This window comes from Dreissena polymorpha, unplaced genomic scaffold (genome assembly GCF_020536995.1).
Source record: "Dreissena polymorpha isolate Duluth1 unplaced genomic scaffold, UMN_Dpol_1.0 chrUn009, whole genome shotgun sequence".
NCBI lineage: Eukaryota > Metazoa > Mollusca > Bivalvia > Myida > Dreissenidae > Dreissena > Dreissena polymorpha.
Window position 1 is genome coordinate 353,925 of NW_026273323.1, and position 21,791 is coordinate 375,715.

Sequence of the window (21,791 nt, forward strand, 5' to 3'; positions counted from 1 at the left end):
ACATCAATGTTGTTTACAGCATTATATTTTGAAACCAATATAGTGTTTTTCCAAGGCCCTTTTTGCGTGGCACTGCGCCACGCCGCCTTTCTTAAGCGCCATTCTGCCCTTTACAAAGGCAAAAGCCGCCAATTGGCCTTATTGATAATTGCCCCTTGACCAAACTTTTAAGCCGACTGTATCTGAGTATGGCCCCAAGGCAGCAAAGATTTGCACGGTTGTGAATGAGTCATGCGTGAATAACCCCGTGCCAATACCAATCAATAATGTCAGTGTCTTAGTTATACCAAGCACACTAATCGGTCCGAAATATGAACTCCTCTACGATAAAATTGTGGACAGAATTACTTCGGAGACTTATGATGAAAACCTTGATGGAATCCTCGTGGAAATTGTGCATTTCATGCAAAATTCATTTAAATCGAAACATTAATTTTTACGAGTAATATAATTATAAAAAAAACACAGACAAGTTGTATCTTTATCGTTATCGTCTTTAAGATAATTAATTATTCAAACAATTACTGTAACGTATATTAATTAAACAGAAAATAAATTGTGACTCTCTGCAAAAATGGCAAATAACGATCGACTTAACGATTGAGATCATACATTTAGAAGGGATTAATGAAATGCCTATGATAATCAACGAGGCATAAAACGTTTTTAGATACCAACAACATATTTATTAGTAATCTACTCAGTGGATGTATGTCACGGAAACGAGTGTTTGCAAATTGTTACTGTTAGCGTTCAGTTTACTGGCGACAAGATTATCGTTACAAAATGGGATAAGACAAACATGGTTTCAATTATATGTTAGTGGATCTATGTATAATCAGATGCATATATTGCTTTTTATCATGGAAATTAAATGGACATTGCAAGGTAAATATATAAATATTCATTAAAGTAAGTTAAATACATCAATTACCTTAAAATGTGCTTGTTTATATTTTTTATGTTTTTCCCACAACTGCCTCTTATTAAATGTTTCTTCCAAAACCAGGTATTCACGAAAAAAACAAAAAGATTTTGCCCTTTTTTGCCTAAACTGCACTTTAAAATGCCCTTTTTGAAAGTTAAATGCGCCATGCCCCTTTGCCCTCCTGGGAAAAACACTACTGAATATTGCTGAACACAAAGTTTTTTTTTATATAAATTTAATTGCATGATCAGTAACTGAATTATTTTTTTAATAATAAACACTTATCCTGGGACATTATGTGTGTGTGCAAATCAGAAGTAATATTAACCCTTTCAGTGCGGGAACCGAATTTTAAAGGCCTTTGCAAACAGTTTGGATCTCATCAGGATCCAAACTTTTTGCTATTCTGATAGTATTCTTTCAAAAAAATCGAAGAAAATGCTATTTTTAGAAATTCAGCAGTCAACATTTTAGCAGAAGACAAATTACCCAGCATGCAAAGGGTTAAAAAACGCTATGAATGAAATGTACACATAAAAATGCTTTGTGCTTATAAAATAGATTGATAAATGCTTGATGAAAATATATGATATTTTAAGCACAAATATGAATCCTGTTGGAGCTGTTATAATCATTGTTTCTAAATGAAACATTAATAAACGGTGATAGTTTTTGCTCAAGAAAATTATTTTGTACATGTATATATAGAAAGAATTTAATATATATATCACTTTTTAAAATAGCCAAATATCCCACTTTTATGTGAAGTTGGAATAAAACACTTTAACATCAATCTCCAAATCACTGCATTTTTTAAACAATAAAATTGTACATACACCTGTTGTATTAAATCATTTTGACAAAGTCCAAGTTAAATTAACATGCATGTTTAAATGCATCAATTAAATTGATTAACTTCAAAACTGGATATTCAATTAGATTAAGTTAAAATACCCCCCCCCCCCCCCCCCCCCCCCCCCCCCCCCCCCCCCAAAAAAAAACAAACAACAAAAAACATGTCCATGTGTGGATTACCACAGTTTAAATACACAGTTACAATGAGAACCTACAGTACAGGCAACGTGTACTTTGACAAACGCCACTCGTCGCGGTGTTCATTTTACGGTGTTCGCTTACCAAACGACCCCCGCGATGGGTGTTCAGATCAAATATTCGCGGGGGCCGTTTTCAATAAGGTGGACACCGCGAATCACCGCGGACCCATTATATCTACGGCGGTGTTCATCGTGTTCGCAAAAAAAAAATAATTAAATATAAACGTAAATTATTGATCCCTTTCATTTAAAGCGGGTATATACGTTGTTGTCAAATATTTATGAATTTATATAAAATGTGTAATAAACTTATTATATATATATTTAAATATAAATTAAAATAAAAGTTAAGAAGAACGTGTCGAAAAATGCGAAATAAGCCAGATATTTAATTCTGAAATTTAAAACGGCTGTGCAGCCGAATTCGCTAGCATGTAAACCATACATGTACGATGTGAATCTAAACTTAGTTTAACGGTTTATTTGAATTCCTGCAACGATATCTATTCATACGACACACGAACACTAACTCCGATCCTAATGCAAAGACGAATGCTTCGGTTATTGTAGGAAAATATGTACGTCACAATCGACTCGGGGCGCTAATTTGTCTTTGCTGCATTTTATGAAATTCGGCTTTAATGTGTAATTTTTCTTGCCTATTTTGTGTTATTGTAACATATTTTATCAATGTATTACAATTAAACACATATAAAAAATCGTATATACCCGCTTTAAGCGATAATGAATACAAGTAAATATAGTCTATTTTTATGTACATGCTGGTCGAAGGATATTTTAAGTATTTAACGTAATATTATGCGCATCTAACAATATATGCAATGTTTATAGGTGTCTATCGCAACCGTCGGTTATTTTTTGGTGTTGTCACTTTACATAAACTTATATCTATGAATGCATCATCAACATTCTAAAACGATATCCCGGAAAAATAAAAAAATCATTTGAATATCAATTGTACTTTCGTTATGATTAGGGGTACGATGTAAACCTAAATTTCATTTTAGTGCAGATTCATTCATACGACACAAAGACACAAATTTGTTTTACGGATCATTTCGGCTTAGAGGACTGAACTGTCATGAAAAATATCGAATATTATATTTTTTTATTAACCACTGGAAGCAAGACGAGTTGTAGATAATTTAAAGTGATGGGCATTTTGTTACTGTTGAATTGAGCTGAAAAGAAACGGGTGAAAACAATAAGTTATAATGAATGTGGTATCTGAAATTATCTACAACTCATCTTGTTACCGGTTGTTTATAAAAAATTTATATTATTTTCGATATGTTACATGACTCACCCATCCCTCTAACCTGAAATGATCCGTAAAACGAAATTGTGTCATTGTGTGGTATGAAAGAATCTGCATGAAAACTACATTTAGACTCGCATCGTACATCGATTCATTTCTGTCGTAAGTTGTCAAAACGAAAGTACGGTTGATATTCAAATGGATTATTTTTCTTTTCGGGATATTGTTTAATTATGTTGATGCTGCATTAACAAATACAAGTGTATATCGAGCGAAAACACAAAAAACAAACAACGGTTACGATACACACCTACATTGTATATTGCAAATACTGTTAGTTGCCCATAATATCACTTTAAGAACGCATACATTTGCACATACATGTAATTTATTATGTTCATTTGTACATTGTACATGTAAATTTAAAACTCTTGAATGACCATCGCAGACAGGTATTACATGTATCAATGGCCACGCGGCATTGCGGTGATCACGGGTGTTCCAGTTAATGATAGCGTGCAATCGCGGCGATTTTGGGTGTTCGCCGAACACCGCGGTCAGTAGCGTGTCCGCCCCCCGCGAAATGTCACCCATCGGGAAAATTGAACACCGCAGACACGCGTTTTTGTCAAAGTACACGTTGCCTGTACTGTACAATCTCTGTTTGACTTCATTATGTTCAGTTTCTTTATGTCAAATTCAACAAACACATAAGTGTATATTGCTTTAAAAAATACATCTTCAAATTTTTAACATTTCAGATAATACAAAATACTATAGCCCTGTGATAAATATTATTTGCACAACAGTAAACAATGAGTCCACAAAACAACAGTACCTCCTCATATCTAACCTAATTATGCTATGAATGCTAAAACTGTAACTCTACATGGCTTACCTGTTAAAAGAACAAGATACAATATGCATTTCACAGATTCAATATCTTCAATTCCAGCCTAAAAATGCTGGCATACTTCACCAAAAAGAATGTCTAATCCTGTCAAAACACATGTTTTCATGTTGAAATAAAACAAAGGCAGTTTTCTATCTGAAAGTGTACACACTGCTGATATGCCATACTGGCTTTCTACATGTTGGTTACCTATATTACTTCCCATATGTGCTACACATTTCTAACAACCCAATCGATTTGGGGTAATTAAGGCAATACAGAAAACAGTTAATCCGTTCAAAATCACTTTAGAGCACAGAATTGAAACAATTTCAAATATCAAGCACATAAGCAATAGCAGCAAAATATATACATAAGCGTTGAACACAGTCATGAACTTCAACCTATATCCCAGAATGCATTGCTGTGAGAACAGACAAAGCTAGGCCCTGGCAAAACAGAAGCCTTAGTTTCGCATGGAAGTTCAGAAACAGGTAACTTGAATTGAAAGCAGATTGTAAAACAGAAACATTAAAGAATTAGAACAGAAACTGAATAAATATGTTGTAGGCATATCCCACTTAAGATTAATGAATGTAAAACCAGAAGAAATTGTCCTGGTAACAGAAATAGCATTACACTTCACTAGGTAACTGTCTATATGTAATAAGCTTGTTATTGTAATTCTTTGTGATTCTGTTTTTTCTGTTGTTGTTTTAATGGCTCTAATGGGATAAAGGGCAGACTATTATTTGGAACAAAAGAAGCTGCCTGCAGTTGATGAGCATAATTTTGTCTGTTAGTTGTTTGTTGCTAAAGAATTTAATTGGTGTCTGATTCCTCGCTTGCATAACATTCATATTTTGCAGGGGAGTCACATTCATAGTTGAAGTGTGATACTTTCTTCATTACAGCTGGATTTTAATGACTTGGGGAAGCTGCCTTAATGGCTCTTATAAAAGAGGAAAAGTGGGATGCTGGGTGATTTTTTTTTTGGATGGGGGTAGACATGCATTATATATTATATTCACACATGGTTTTATTATAAAAGTATGAATTATTTAAGTATTTGAGTAAAATAAAATCCGAGTAGAATGCGTCACATTAGGTAAGTCTACACAAATTTGAATAATTTTTCAATTAAGAAAAAATAATTAACAACAGTTATATTGCGGTTAAATTTTTAAAAGCCCTGAACACAACTGGAAATATGTACCGGGTAATTAGATTAAGAATGACTGTGTGAATTTTTATTTTATCTAAGTTATTAGTGACGTTTTGACAGTTGACGGTGCAGTTGAATAAAAAAAAAAGACAATTTAATTAGTGGACTTTAGATAAAGCCTAACCTATTTTTATGTTGTCAAGACTGAGGAGATTGTGTGATAACGATCATAAGAATTCAACATTTCTATGTAATCTTCATAAGAATATGTTTGCTAGTCACTGACCTCACAACGCAATGTGATCGAGCAATAAAAAAGTTCTATAAATACATTTTGTTATTATTATTATTTAATTTTATTAATCTTCTTTAATATCATTTGAATCAAATTTATGATTGAAATTTACTTAAACCTTTCAAAAATATGTTGTCAACCATCTCAACTGTGCAAGCTCAGGTAAAAGCAACTCCCTGGCAAAATCAAAAGTCCGGAGAAACAACTATTATTGGCAACAACTGGAAAGAAAATAAAATTCAAAGTCAAAGATTAGCACTAAGCATTAAGGGGGAAAATGTATGTTCTGTGACAGGTGATCATTACAGGTATTTTGCCTCTGCTTATGAATAAAGTATCATTATAATTCAAACATGTCAACAGGATAAAATCTACAAAAATATATTACACAATGCCTCAACAACATAGAGAAAAGACTTTGTTGAAGAGAAAGCTAAACATGGTGTGCTTCAATTAGCCAAGCATTATTGAAGTTTTATGTTCCACAACTGTCAGATGTTTAAACAAGTCCGACACTTGAACCCCAGTTGGTATGGGTCCACAACAATTACTTCATAATGGTTTTAAATCTCGGGTGTTTACAAAGAACTTCAGAACAGAACATAATAGAGAATTTCACAAAACTTTGTGAATGTGTTTCCAAAAGTGTATCAAACTGAGTAGACATTTCTCTGACATGTAGGTACACTGAAAGAATACATTGTGTTGCTTATTTTCTTCGACAATTTTTTACAGACTGCATCAGATGTGTGTTAATATATCCCAAACAGGTTCCTGCCTATGAATATATAAACATGACAAGAAATAATTGCTATAGGGATCACTCTACACTCACAAACTCGTTAATTAGCTAGCTACACACAATACCATAAGCGATAGGTATTCAGTGCATTGTCAAGTAAACCACAAACACCAAGCGTCAGTATCCCTCCACAGTAAATCACAAATGGATTTAAAACACTGTATGATTATATACAATATGCATGGATAACAAAATATAAATAAAAAAAATGATTGGTATAAAAACAAATATAATTTGGACTAATCGTAAGTTAAACAATCAAAAACAGATATAATATGCTGAAGGGATTTATGTTGAAGAACCTTTAAGCTGATAATGTTTGTTTTTATTATTTTCTGTGTGTGAAAATAAAAAAAAATATTACTCCTTAACAAACAATTTTGATAGTTTGACCACAAGACAACGAAAATATTCATATTTCTTTTCCTGTTAGTTTTATTTTGACTATTTTAAGCTGCAACTACCTGATTAATCCATCAAAGAGTAGAGCACAGATAGGTTACTTTGATTTAATGTTTAAACCTGACTTTCATCGAGAAAGATCTCATTTAATTTAATTAAAATATAGTTAAAAACATCTTAGGGCTGGCTGAATTGCCTTTTTGCCAACACTATTGACATGAATAGATAATCTTCAACAATTTAAGTCATTAGACAACAAGAGGAATAGACCCCAGGTTCTAATTTAACATTGACTAATTACCCATGGTTGCTAACAGATAATGAGGCATCAAAAGAAACCTATTTAAACAATTATACCTAGTGGAATATCATACACTTGTTTCAATAGTCCAAACATTCTTAATGACAATTTAACAAGGCAATGAATTTAAAGATAAGAACCAAAAGCCAGTGGGTGACGCTACTTGATTAATCAAAATAATGTTGTGAACTTAATAATACATTGTATAGATAGTTTACCTAAATAAATCTTGGTAATAAAATGTAATGTACTGATATTATTTGGCAATTTACACTTGTGAATTTAAAGGAAAAAATATACATTTGATATCAAAACAGCAATTTTTGTAAAATGAGTTTGATTAGTAGGGTCCAGTTTAATATGAATATGGACAATAATACAGCAACAAAATGGCAAACTGCTGTACAAAGATAGTTCTACAAACTTGTAGGCTAAGCTGCAGGCATCATTTGTTAAAGCTCATTTGTGGTGGATTACTTGTAGTGTCCAAACATAAAGCAACCTCAGTTAACCCTCTCAGTGCTGGAACCGAATTTTGAAGGACTTTGCAAACAGTTTGGATCCAGATGAGATGCCACAGAATGTCACGCGTCTCATCAGGATCCAAACTGTTTGCTATTCTGATAGTATTCTTTGAAAAAAATCAAAGAAAATGCTAAGTTTAGAAATTCAGCAGATGGCATTTTAGCAGATGACAAATTTCCCAGCATGCAAAGGGTTAACAGACACTTTCACCCTTGTATCAAGGTTTGCTATAATGCATTCTTACAATGTGAAGGACAATGTCTAACACCTTTGTAAGAAGACATAACCCAAGCCTCCATGACACAAATATTTACATTATAGAAAGAATACAGCCTTCATAACATGAATATAAATCATGGAAAACTTCTATAACAAACCAGAAAGTAAGTTTAAACATGTGGTGAACATTTTTCAAGCTGTGGTTACCATGAAAACCAAAAAGCAGTTATTTAAAAGGGATTGACCCCAGCAGGTAGGTGGGTCAGGGGTCAACTGTTTGTCCACTTAAGCTAGTATCTGAGCTAGTTCCACACCAGTGCTATAACACTAATTAAAACTATCTTTAAGTGATCATACTGGGGGTGTAAAGCTATAAACATAATATGTCTGCAGTCAGCTCCTTTGAAACTTTGTCCACAATTACCAAATAATGTTGCATGCTCTCCCAGAAACTTTTTTCTGAAACCATTGTTAGTATTTCAGACAATCATGAAGATGATTCATATAATTATTCATGAGAACTTACGATTCTGTTTGGAATTCTTAAATTCATCTGAAATAATGAGTCTGTGGTTTCAAAAATCAATTAAATAATGAAAATCAATCATGAGGTATAATTGAATGTGCATCAGGAAGCAGTCGGTGTGTTACTGAATACAGCAAAAATATCATAAGGTTTCTATATTAAAAAATACGTATTGTAAATAATGAACACTTACTAATATGAGATAATTAAATCTGCTTATTCATATAATTATGAGGCATTCCAGATGAAAAAGTTAATTAAATTACAAACAACAAATATTTCAATGTGTTCTAAACACATACATTAGTATGCCATCATTTTATTGTACAACTGATGTGCAATTATAATGTCAATGTATTAATTCTGCTGTACAAAATGCAGCTTCAGAGGTATATCTGGTTATGGCAGTGGACATTCTGAGGCCCGCCTGAACACAGTCTGGGATTTTAGAGCAAAGAAGAAACTATACAAACTAGTGATCTGAAAATCAATAGGCGTCATCTGCCAGTCATGATCAATGCACCTATGAATTTTCATGATCCTAGGCGTAAGCGTTCTTGAGTTATCATCCGGAAACCATTTGGTGGACAGACCGACTGACGGACAGACAGACTGACATGTGCAAAACAATATACCCCCTCTTCTTCGAAAGGGGGCATAACTATATGACAAGGACTGTGGATTAGGGAGACCTTAAATGCAGGATTTCCAAGTATTATTTTTGTTTGACTTTGACAAAACTTATTTGTTGTTCAAACACAACATATCTTAATAATATATACATAATAGAAACAATGAGGCCATCAGTTTAACCCAATTCTCCAGACTTTTAATCGCAACAAAGGCAACTTCAAAAAGAAATAACAAGACAACACCATGCCAAATAAAATTGTATCAAAACAGATTTTACTTTTCCTTATAGCGCAGCAATCCTTGCCCTTGCTGGCGTATCTGGCCAGTTTTTGCGGAGTTATTTAGCATATTCTCAAAATTGGCATTCCCACACGGGGTCTGATTTCAGATGCCTTTGTTTTTACGAGTATCATTAAGAGAATACCTAAATCTAGCTCTGATAAAATCCTATACAACTCATGCAATGTAATCTTGAGATAAGAGTCTTTTTGAACCTCAGAAAATCTTGGCAATGTATTTTCATGGTAATGGCAGCGGTTGATGGAAGCAACTTTAGCTATTTGTCAATTACTTACTGTGTGCCCCTTCACTTTTATCAATATTACAAAAAAAAATGTTTGGATATATATGCTGGGTTGAAAGCTCCAACAACAGTTGATGACTGTTATTTCAAATGAATTTATTATTATTTATTTATTATACCATATTGAAAGAGAAACTTCTATTCCATTATGTGTGCCTATTTTTTGATAAATACATTTTTTCATGAATACTCAATAAGTTTTTTCATAATTGTGTACTTGTTTGTCACTGAATGCCCCCCACCCCCAACTCGTTATGAATTAAAATGATTACATTTTCTGATATTGTAGAAAGAGGATAATTAGTTTGATTCAGAATAACTATACAACAGTCAAATAATGCAAACAAAGCTTACACAATTTAATAATACAATCTGCCATAAAAAAACAAATGAGAAAGCTTTTTCTCTCAACAAGTCTTCTCATTCCCAACAATTCTTTTCATGCTTCAAATGAAATAAGAGAATGAACTTGAAGTATGTCTGATTTTAAATCTTATTATAACAGTAACAGCACAAAATATTGTTCTCTGTGCGTCATCCATGGCAATATTGTGGAGGACATATTTTATAGTTATTTGTCCAGTAATTAAAAAAATACATAGCCCGTTTATAGGATGTCAATTTAAAAAAGATAAGCAGCAAGCTTAGTATTTAAATGTGCACAACATTTCATGTTTGCTCTGACTGTAGGGGTTCCTTTGAGTTTTCTCCCAGAAACTTGAGGCAAAGAAGTTTATGTTGCCAATTTTAAGTACACTGTTACAAAAAAAGATGAAATAAAAAAGGCAAAAAGAACACTACACATTATTGCAAATATAAAGTGTTTTGATACTTTCAGTTATGGATATTGATACACATTAAATCACATGCAATACAAAACATTTAGCTCAGAACTTCATTTGTCTGTATCTAATTTTTAAAGCAAAGAAATCTATTTATTTTTTTATTAAAGTGCACATAATTAACAAATTGCAAGTTTGCCCTTGTGAAATGGACACCAATGAAGATTAAAACCTCTGTAAATGAAAGATGTGTTTAGTTGTTCTTTGAACAGCAATTGCTTAATTTTGACTTGTATGCAACTACAAAAGAAAAAGATTGCAAGATCTACATAGCAGTCAAATATTTGTTGTGCCTCAACAAAATCCACTTTGCTTGCAAAGATATACCAGAAATGATAATATGAACAATTTATAATGCATAAATATGTTCAGGTAACTGAAATAATTCCCTGAAAACATTTTTGAATAAGTCTTTAAAAAATTGTGTTTACAATACAAGATTTAAAAAAAAAAAATTCATTTATTCAAATATCATTAAAAATTATCTATTTTCAATCATACTTCATGTTAAAATACAAAATATATTTTACTTTGTGTTCATTTGTTGTTGTTTATATAAAAGCAATTATTGAATTTTAGTCCTTTTACAATAAAAAATCCTATTGAAGCACACTTTAAAATGGATGACAAAGTTGAACTTTGCCTCAATTGAATATTTTTCAATGACTTTGAGCTGCAAATAATGTTTCTCATTCAATGATCAAAATGCGTATAAAGCGATGGTTATAAATCAAAGATGTGGAAAAGAAGCTTTCAAAAGAAATCCCATTTATAATTCATATAAATAGGGGATGGAGGATTGCTGTGAACATTTAACATTTTTTGCTCGCATATTTTAAAACAATTTTGTATATTAAACAAAATACATGGTAAACACAGAATGCCTTTAAATATTAAACTCCATCAGGAAATTTTTGAATGACCAAAAGTGTAAGCATCTAAATAAACACATTTAATAATTTTCAAAAGAATACCAGCAATTTACCAGAATGTGGTCCTTTTAACAATAAAGGTATAGGTCAAAACCAACAGGAAAAGCAAAATAACATGAAATTTACATAGTATGGTATTTTGGGAAACAAACAGATACTCACGGTTTCTAAATGGAAAACATCAAGCATAATGATATATTGTCGCTGTTCTTCGAAAACCGCGCAAGTCAAATTTGGCGCAAAATGTTATTTGTTTTTATAAGAATGGCGGGTTCACGGGTCATTTTCTGCGAAAATACTGGATTTCATATCCAATTGGAAGGCATAGTTATGAACGCGTGAGAAAATCCTGAACACTCATTGGTGCACTAATTGTTTCTGCAAAAACTGCGTAAGTCAATTTTTCCAACTTTTCAAAAAATATTTTTTTAATATTTTTTTAAGTTTTAAAATATATTAATTTAGATAGTCTTAATTAAAATGGGCATATTTTTTATTGATGAAAATATAAAAACCTGTAGTTGTCATTTTAATTCTAAAAATTGACTTAAGCAGTTTTCTCTTTAATATTTGGTTCCTTTTTTAGACTATCTAAATTATTATATTTTAAAAATGTTTTTTTTGCCTATTGAAAAGTTGTAAAAATTGACTTATGCGGTTTTCGAAGAACAGCGACGATAAAGAAGAACTATGAAGTCAGATCTTCCACACAACAACCATCAAAAAAGGAGACACAGTATAGACATTACACAAGAACAATATCAGGGTGCAGGATCAATGAGGTTGACATGGGTAACCACTGGCTGGACAGAATGTAAACACACCGGTAACATCTTATTATTTTGCAAATATATCAAGTTATTGAAATGCATTTGCCTAAAATGTTCGTGCATGAAAGACAGTTTTTCTTGCTGTTTGTGCCTATATCTTAAGATTTAAGAATAAATCCATGTAAACATCTGATATTTTGATAGCCAAAAAATATCACATTGCGTGTTGCATGAAAACTGCAGGCTTATTAAATAAAGTAATTAATATGATTTATTTCACATTGCCATAAGCAGCATTAAAAACTGTATTTTTTAAACTAGTTAAAAAAATTAAGACAAATTGTTTTGAAAAGTTATGTGAAAAAAAGCCCTAATTAGGGGTGTGTTTTCATCCATTAACTTTTATTTGTAAACCCCACAAAGTCACATGATCAGGAACCCTGCATATATAGGCATTAAAAGAACAACCACTGTAAATGCATTTTAACTTGAGCAACCATAGAATGGGCATTACAAGAACATCCATAATAAGTATGGGCATTACAAGAACATTCATAGTATTGGCATTATACAAGAACATCCATAATATGGGCATTACAAGAACATCCATAATATGGGCATTACAAGAACAACCATAGTATGGGCATTACAAGAACATCCATAGTATGGGCATTACAAGAACATCCATAGTATGGGCATTACAAGAACATCCATAATATGGGCATTACAAGAAAATCCATAGTATGGGAATTACAAGAACATCCATAGTATGGGCATTACAAGAACATCCATAGTATGGGCATTACAAGAACATCCATAGTATGGGCATTACAAGAACATCCATACTATGGGCATTACAAGAACATCCATAGTATGGGCATTACAAGAACATCCATAGCATGGGCATTACAAGAACATCCAGAATATGGGCATTACAAGAACATCCATAGTATGGGCATTACAAGAACATCCATAGTATGGGCATTACAAGAACATCCATAGTATGGGCATTACAAGAACATCCATAATATGGGCATTACAAGAACATCCATAATATGGGCATTACAAGAAGAACCATAGTATGGGCATAACAAGAACATCCATAGTATGGGCATTACAAGAACAACCATAGTATGGGCAATACAAGAACATCCATAGTATGGGCATTACAAGAACATCCTTAGTGTGGGCAATACAAGAACAACCATAGTATGTGCATTACAAGAACTACCTTAGTGTGGGCAATACAAACATAACAATAACATCATTGGTGTGGACAAAACAATACAACCATGCTGTGGTCATAACAAAAACAACTATAGTACAGGCATTAGGTGAACAGTAAAGTGTTGAAGTTAAAAGAGGTCCTGGACTCATGCTCCAGAAACCATGCTGGATTGTTCACATAAAACCATCAATTGATGGTCCAAGCCATAATACCAGGCCTTGAATGAATTTAACAACCTTAAGTGGTCGTTGAACCAAAGATTATTATAATGAATTTTAAACATTCAAATCATGTAAGTGGACCAAATATTTGGTTTACTAATGACAAATTCACACTATTTCTTAAATTAAATACAGTGTAAAATATTATTTAATGAAATGAAAAAATATGGTGGTCAAAGTCTGTTATGTTCATAACAGCAAAATGATTATATGTAGAGTAAATTAATGTTTAATATGTTGTTAAGTAGATTGCAAAGCAAAAACTAGTTAAAGCTTTTATTTATATACACAACCAACTATTTTTAAGCTTTCACAATCATTTGTATTGAATATATAATGCGGGTAATTTAAATTTTAACAGGGTTATTATCCATAAGAAATAGTACAGCACGACTGCACAGTGGAGTTAAATAAACAACTGTTTTACAATTGTTGTAAAACAGTTACTTACTTCCTATGTAAAACAAATTCTCACATGCATGTAACTGTGACCCAAAACCATCATTAAACCATTGTACATCTTATTATACACATAAACTCAGTAATGAATATTTGCCCTCTCATCCAAACACCTTAATTCACTCAAACTCACCTTTGTTTAACAAAAGAATATTCCATTAAGAGTTTAAAACCCAACAAACCACCTCTATTCTGTCCACCAATTTATTTCCATCTTTAAGCAATTAGATCAAACATCCTTTTTTGAACAATTTTAACATCCATTGTAAAGCTTTATTTTAACATGTTAACCTTTGGTTCACAATGAACACAACACTTGGACAACCAAACCATCACAATAACCATGGAAGTTGACACAGTTTTAATTTTGGCCACATTGTGAACACTGTGTGTTTACTGTTCATCTAAATCGGAAAACTGCTCGCTGTATAAAACATAATATAAAATGGTTACTTCACGGTTCGGTGGCCCCTGATCAAGATTGTAACACATCTGCTGTCCTCCACATTATGGGACATTACTCACTCTAAGGAGACTCTACACACACCGTCCAATGATAGTTAAGTACCTTTAACACGTCAAAAAAGAATTTCTAAGCCCTTTATTTCGAAATACAGAGAGATATTTGTGTAATAAAATATGCTAATGATTTTTAAACCAAACGTTATAGGCCTTTGTTATTTTCTATTGAATCAAGAAAATTGGAAAAAAATGGAATAAGAAAAAATTTTGTCATGTGACAAGGGTAAAAGTGTCCCAACGATAAGAGTATTATTTTATCATTTTTTTTTCACAACCAAGAATGGCAAAGTTGTGCTTCATGAAACTGTAGTTTTTGAATTTACGACTGTAATTTTATTAAATTCTTCACTGTTTAATGTTCAGAAGGTGTAACATTTTTTTATTAAAAAAAAACATCACACAAATATTCAATTAAATATACATACAAATACAATTTAATAAGTATTAATGATTCCATCAGGAATTATAAATATATTGGTAACATAGATTTTAAACTGTAGAACATTATCTATTGTGTAACAGCTAAACATGAACAAGCAATAATTGCAAGATTTTAATAACAATTAATTGTAGGGTTATATCTTTAAAAAATTACAAAATTAATAGAAGTGTTTATTTATCAAACAAAATAGATTAAATATTTTAGATCTTAATATATTATAAAGTTTATACATGCAAATCAACAAGGATAACTCTCGCACTGCTTGTCTTTTAAAGTAAGCAAGATAATTTAGTTATCTCCCTTGTACTGAATCTAAGATTTTCCAAGCATATCAGAATTTAAACAAGAGAAATCTTACTCTTTTTTTTGCATCAGTGTAAACAAAAAAACTCTCCCCACTTTCTTACAATTTCCAAAGCAACTACATTGTATTCAGCATTTATATAAGAATTCTAGTGATATATTCAAACATTGGTTAAGAATTTTAGTGATATGCAAACTTTTGTTTAGAATTCTAGTGATATTCAAACATTGGTTAAGAATTTTAGTGATATGCAAACTTTTGTTTAGAATTCTGGTGATATTCAAACATCAGTTAAGAACAGAGATGTCTCTAGTTTAGAATTAAAACTTATACAAACCTTACTATTGATATTTGCATGTTTAGGGATTGAAATGTGTTCACAAAATTAGGATTGAATAAAATAAATAATCATAGGTCTCAATTGAATCAATTGGACTATCAGTAGGTAGAGACACATAAAAATGAGTCGCACTCAGTGAAAAGGTGGTTTAATGCATGTGCATTAACTTTTTCAGTGCTAAAACCGAATTTTGAAGGCCTTTTCAAACAGTTTGGATCCAGATGAGACGCCACAGAATGTGGCGTCTCATCTGGATCCAAACTGTTTGCTATTCTGAAATTTTAGAAATTCAGCAGACGACATTTTAGCAGACAAGAAATTTCCCAGCATGCAAAGGGTTAAGTGTCGTATCTGAGGCTTATCAGGGACGACACTTTCCACCAATATTGGCATTTTTCTAAGAAGAGACTTTCTTTCAACAGAAAATATCATAAAAGTGGAAAGTGTCGTCTCTGATTAGCATGTGGATTGCACAGGCTTATTTGGAATGAAACTTTATGCACATGCATCAAACTCCTTTCTTACAGAGCACGGCTCAAATTCATTGGCTGAAATTTACAAAAACCCATCTACTGAGAATATGTAACACAACATCCTATATTTTTTATCTCACATCCCATCACTCAAAATTGGCGGCTATTTACTTGCCATCCCAGCACTACTTGATATTTGAAAGGCAAAAAATACATTTATCCTGTGAACATTAATTGTAATGTGTTTTGCACCTGTATACGAAATCTACTTTTTGCCCATTAATATTACATAAATGTGTTCTTTTCGCCATAAATTTGTCCTCTTAAAGGTATGTCAAAACCTCATTAGTTGCCATGGTATATATTGGTTGTTATGGATAGGTTTGCACGACAGGCAATTAAACAAGGTACAAAGCAAACACCAGTAATGCTTAATTTCATTGAGAAACAAAGAAAACAACAATAGATGATACCATTAAAAAACAAGATGCGTTTGTGAAACACAATGTCCCCCTAAATGACGTTTGACCTTGAAGGATAACCTTGACCTTGACCCTTCACCACTCAAAATGTGCAGCTCCATGAGATACACATGCATTTCAAATATAAAATTGCTAGCTTCAATATTGCAGAAGTGACATTACATGAGCAATTTTGACTCATATATTTTACCTTGAAGGATGACCTTGACCTTGACCTTTCACCACTCAAAATGTGCAGCTCCATGAGATACACATGCATGCCAAATATCAAGTTGCTATCTTCAATATTGCAAAGGTATTCATAAAATGAGCGATTTTGGCCACATATATTTGACCTCTGACCTTGAAGGATGACCTTGACCTTTCACCACTCAAATTGTGCAGCTCCATGAGATACACATGCATGCCAAATATCAAGTTGCTATCTTCAATATTTCAAAAGTATTCATAAAATAAGCGATTTGGGCCACATATATTTGACCTCTGACCTTGAAGGATGACCTTGACCTAGCCCTTTCACCACTCAAAATGTGCAGCTCCATGAGATACACATGCATGCCAAATATCAAGTTGCTATCTTCAATATTTCAAAAGTATTCATAAAATAAGCGATTTGGGCCACATATATTTGACCTCTGACCTTGAAGGATGACCTTGACCTTGCCCTTTCACCACTCAAAATGTGCAGCTCCATGAGATACACATGCATGCCAAATATCAAGTTGCTATCTTCAATATTGCAAAAGTATTCATAAAATGACCGATTTTTGCCACATATATTTGACCTCTGACCTTGAAGGATGACCTTGACCTTTCACCACTCAAAATGTGCAGCTCCAGGAGATACACATGCATGCCAAATATCAAGTTGCTATATTCAATATAGCAAAAGTTATTGCAAGATGTTAAAGTTGGCGCAAACCAACCAACCAACAGACCAACCAACAGACCAACCAACAGACAGGGCAAAAACAATATGTCCCCCACTACTATAGTGGGGACATAAAAACACATAATTTTAGTCACCTAATGAGAAAATGGATATTTTGCCATATGGGGCCAGTGTAGCTTCAGTCACCAGCCTATACACTCCAGCAATCATTCAAGCTTCCAAAGAATCATTAGCAGACAAGGTAGTTCCTGAACAGACTGCAACAGGCTGATCTGGAGCTAGCCATGCAGCCTATTGCATAATACCCATTGTCGCACTGCCCTGCTTAGTTTTTTGGTACAATTCTTTTTTCAGAATCAGCCTTGTTTTCACTAAAGACTGTGCAAATACTGTCTGCTGAAATTGAAAATGTGTACCCTGCATATTGAAATGATTTCATAGATAAGACAGTTAAGGGAATAGGAGTAAGGGATATCAGTAAAGTTTTCAGAAGCTAATTATATTAATATTTAAAAGTTAATCAACTTGAATCTTTACTTAGTTTTATCAAATATCAATATAAATGCAAAATTGTGCAGCACTGAACACATTCTTATGTCAGCTTTAATCCTTGCGTATTCCATCAAATAACTATTTAAACAAAAATTGGCAAGCACAACAAATGACAAAATAAAAACACACACAATTTTTATCTCTTTTTGCAGGTTTAATTGTATCAAATGTCTGAAATTCGGCAATACAATGTTTTGCCCTTGTTTTCAGAGTGTCCGATATCTACTGATTACAGAGCAGTGAAATGCAGATAGCAGGCAATGTGGTGCCTTTGAAGTTTTATCTTTAACACCTTGCTTCTTTTTCCAACATTATGAAAGTGTATGTTTCCAATTGTGCCAATTTATCACAAATTTCAATTTCACTCCAACAAAAAAAATATCTCGCACAATCTAGCAAGCATCTTGCAACAGAATGCAGCAATGTATAGTATGGCCAATTAAAGGTGGTTTTTTGAAAGTTTATACATAAGCCACACTGCAAAGAATGTTCATTCCTTTCTGCCAAGATTTTTATCTGATATGTACTGCTTTTTGTTTGATAGGTATAGGATTATTTAATAATGCATCTAAAAGAATCTTATTTCATTTCTAGAGTGTTTTAAAGTATCCTACTTCAAAGGTGAATGCAATGTAAACTGAGAAAAATGAAACTTGAAAGGCATAGCAAATGTTTAACAAAATTGTGCCTACCAGAGAAATGTAAAATAATATGCAGAAATAAAATTCATATAAAAATAAATAATATTGCAGAATTGTTAAATATGAAGGGCCCTTGCCTATAAAACATTTTAAACCAGAAATGCTTTCAATGAAGTTTGTAATTATGTGGTATTCAACGATGAACCACAATGTTCTGGGACCGTCACAATCATGAAATTACACTAAATATGTATAAAGAATATGCGAAAAATGCTAACTGTCTACTGTGAACTTGACCTTGAAGCTAACAACATGGTTGTTACACGCAACATGTAGTCCTGATATGATAATCATTAAAAATTTGTGCTAGTTTTTTTTTTCAAAATCCCATGAAGAGACGAAGTTATTAACCAAACACAAAATGTCCCGTACATACTCACTGGCATACACGCCCACAGGGGCATGAGCAACTCTATATGACCTTTGCCATTATCAAGGCGGGCAAAATAAAACTATTATATCAAATCAAATTATATCAGTTAAATTTGAATTGAATTAATTTACTATAGAAACTTATGATTATACTGAACATTTGCACAAGGGAAATCACTTACTGGTAAATGTTAAACAAAGGGAGATGATCCACAGCTCTTAAATCAGTGCCCATATGGAACGTGTCACTGGATTACAAATTGTTTATGTAAAACTCTGTTGCTCAAGTGATCATTATTTACAAAGTAAACTGATGGAAAGATGAAAGTAAATATTGCTACAATCTCACATTTTTGTTTCTACTGCATTTTTCTTAAGCGTGTGTGCAAAAATTTAATGCTCTATTCTTAGCCAGCGCAGAAATTAGGTACAAAACTTGTTTAGCTTAATGTTATAAAGAAATCTTGTACTTGCATCGTCAGCAAAATAAAGAAACACTTGGTATTTTAAATAAATAGCTAACAATGGTGTGTTCTTATATTGCGATATGGTGATTCACGTCCAAAAAACAGCATTAAAAACTTACAAATTACCCGATCACTCATTGCACGTTTGTTAACTAGCAAAGAATCCAATGAGTATTACTTACTATAGGATGAGGACATTGTAATAATACATTAAATTGTGTATGACAAATAATAGGAAATTGATACATTTTTCCAGTCATCCTTCAAGGGCATATATTGTTATATATATATAACATATATATTATAAGCAGAACAATGTGACACAAGACAGTTTTTATCATTTATGTTGTCTAAAGACTTCCAGACTGCTTACAAGCATTTGGACAAATGTGATGGTGGTGGCATTGGTTGATGACAAAATCAAAATATGCATTTGCTAGGTGTAGCCGAGCTTATTTAACAATTTTATTCCTGTAACCTATTTATATTAGCTTGAATACATCAAAAGCCTTGTGTTTAAACAAATCTTCTAATTTTCCATTTTCTTGAATATAACCAATACTTTGTTTCTTTGGAAAGATCCTCAGAACGCTCAAACAGTAGGAATTGAGTCCAGAACCTCCATGTCCTTCATTTTACACCATGGCAAACTCTATATTGATCAAAAGTTGATTGGGCTAATTATTTGTACACTAAAAGTCACTCTTGACTATTGTGATCTTTAACTTTTGCGAATTATTGCACAAAAGTTTTCAAACATTCCAAGTATCAAATGTATTCAATTAAAAAATGTACAAGACCAACAAATAGTATCACACAAATGTATTGTTTGCTTGTTTGAACAATAGTAGTACCAGCTCTAATTTCTAGTGTTGTTGTTGTCAAAGTATGGTATATCAGTCCTTTATGGGGTTACATTCCTATACTGACTTGATGTTTCAGTCTGCTATAGGGTCACATTACTATATTGTGTACCAATAGAAAAGTAAAACCGAATTCTTCGGAATACATTTTGCATAGATTTCATGTATTTCACTGTTTAGTGTATAACCCTAGCTGATGGCTTAAACAACTGTATTGCTCCAAAACACAACAATGTCTACCAAAATCAAGCAAGATTACAGTTTTTAATTTGAACCATCCAGTTTAATACTAAGTAAAGACACCATTCCTTCTGTTCTCTCTGCAAGAGTCCAGCAAATATAAAGCAGTCGACCATGTGTCCTTTAACGGCCAGCAAAGTTTAAATTGCCTCACACAAAAGAAATGTATTACACTTGATGGATCACAAGCAAAATGACAAGACTTTTTTTTTTCAAAAACAATCTCATAGAATCTTAAGGTACAGCCACTTGTAAACAAAACAGTTTTGGTAAGCAAATGTAGTTTTACAGTAGATAAATGTGTACTTAGTATGTACACACCATTGAACCATACAATTAAATGCAGATGTCTCCAGTCTTGTTTGTAAACGTAACATTAAGAGGGTGGCAGGCCCCAAGATGCTCACCTAAGATCTTACTGGAACTAAACCATTCTGAGAAGGCAGTAATATTCACTAAGTATTGCCAGAGCCATGTTATATCAATTTAGGGCAAGATTTATTTTCAAACTCATCATAAATATGATAAGAAAACAAAGTTAAATGTTATGAGCAAGTTTTGTGATGTTTTAGTAAACAAAAGTGACTTAAATATAATTCAAAATGTTTTACTATTGCCATAACTAGACAGCTGTCCTGCCCCCTGGCCGCCAAGTTTTTCAAATGACAAGAACCTTTGTTTGAACTTGATTAAAATATATTTTCATGAATGTTCCACTGTAACATATTGGCAGGAAACGACGCTGCACGCTTTATGATTCGCATGCATCATTACTGTCAGCTGAGGGGTGTCCTAACTACTTCAGAACTTATGTGACAACTAGAGTACTAATATAAGCTTTTTCTTTAATTTTACCTTTTGACCGAATTTTTGACCTCACCTGACCAAGTTTCAAACTCTTCCATGGAACATATAATCTTCTGTTTTATAAAGATTTGGCAATAAATATGGCCTCTAGAGTGCTCACAAGCTTTTTCTTTAATTTTAACAAGTGATCTCGTTTTTGATCCCTCGAAACACAGCTTCAATCTGAGCTGAGATATCATTGAGACAAATCATCTGACCAAGTTACATGAAAATTTTG

General features: G+C 32.6%; 1 protein-coding gene across 4 annotated transcripts in view; it reads right to left on the reverse strand.

Moving 5' to 3' along the window:
• Positions 1–21,791, reverse strand: part of LOC127863474 (cell adhesion molecule-related/down-regulated by oncogenes-like) — a 116,996-nt gene that overhangs the window by 52,127 nt on the left and 43,078 nt on the right. The window contains exon 1 of one of the 4 annotated variants that reach the window (XM_052403022.1): positions 14,191–14,486. The exons of 2 other annotated variants lie outside the window; for them this stretch is intronic. The gene's annotated coding sequence lies outside the window, so the exon portion shown is untranslated. Of the gene's footprint in view, positions 1–7,175; positions 7,226–14,190; positions 14,487–21,791 lie in introns of those variants that run through there. One more of the 4 variants, XM_052403024.1, reaches the window with a different exon arrangement.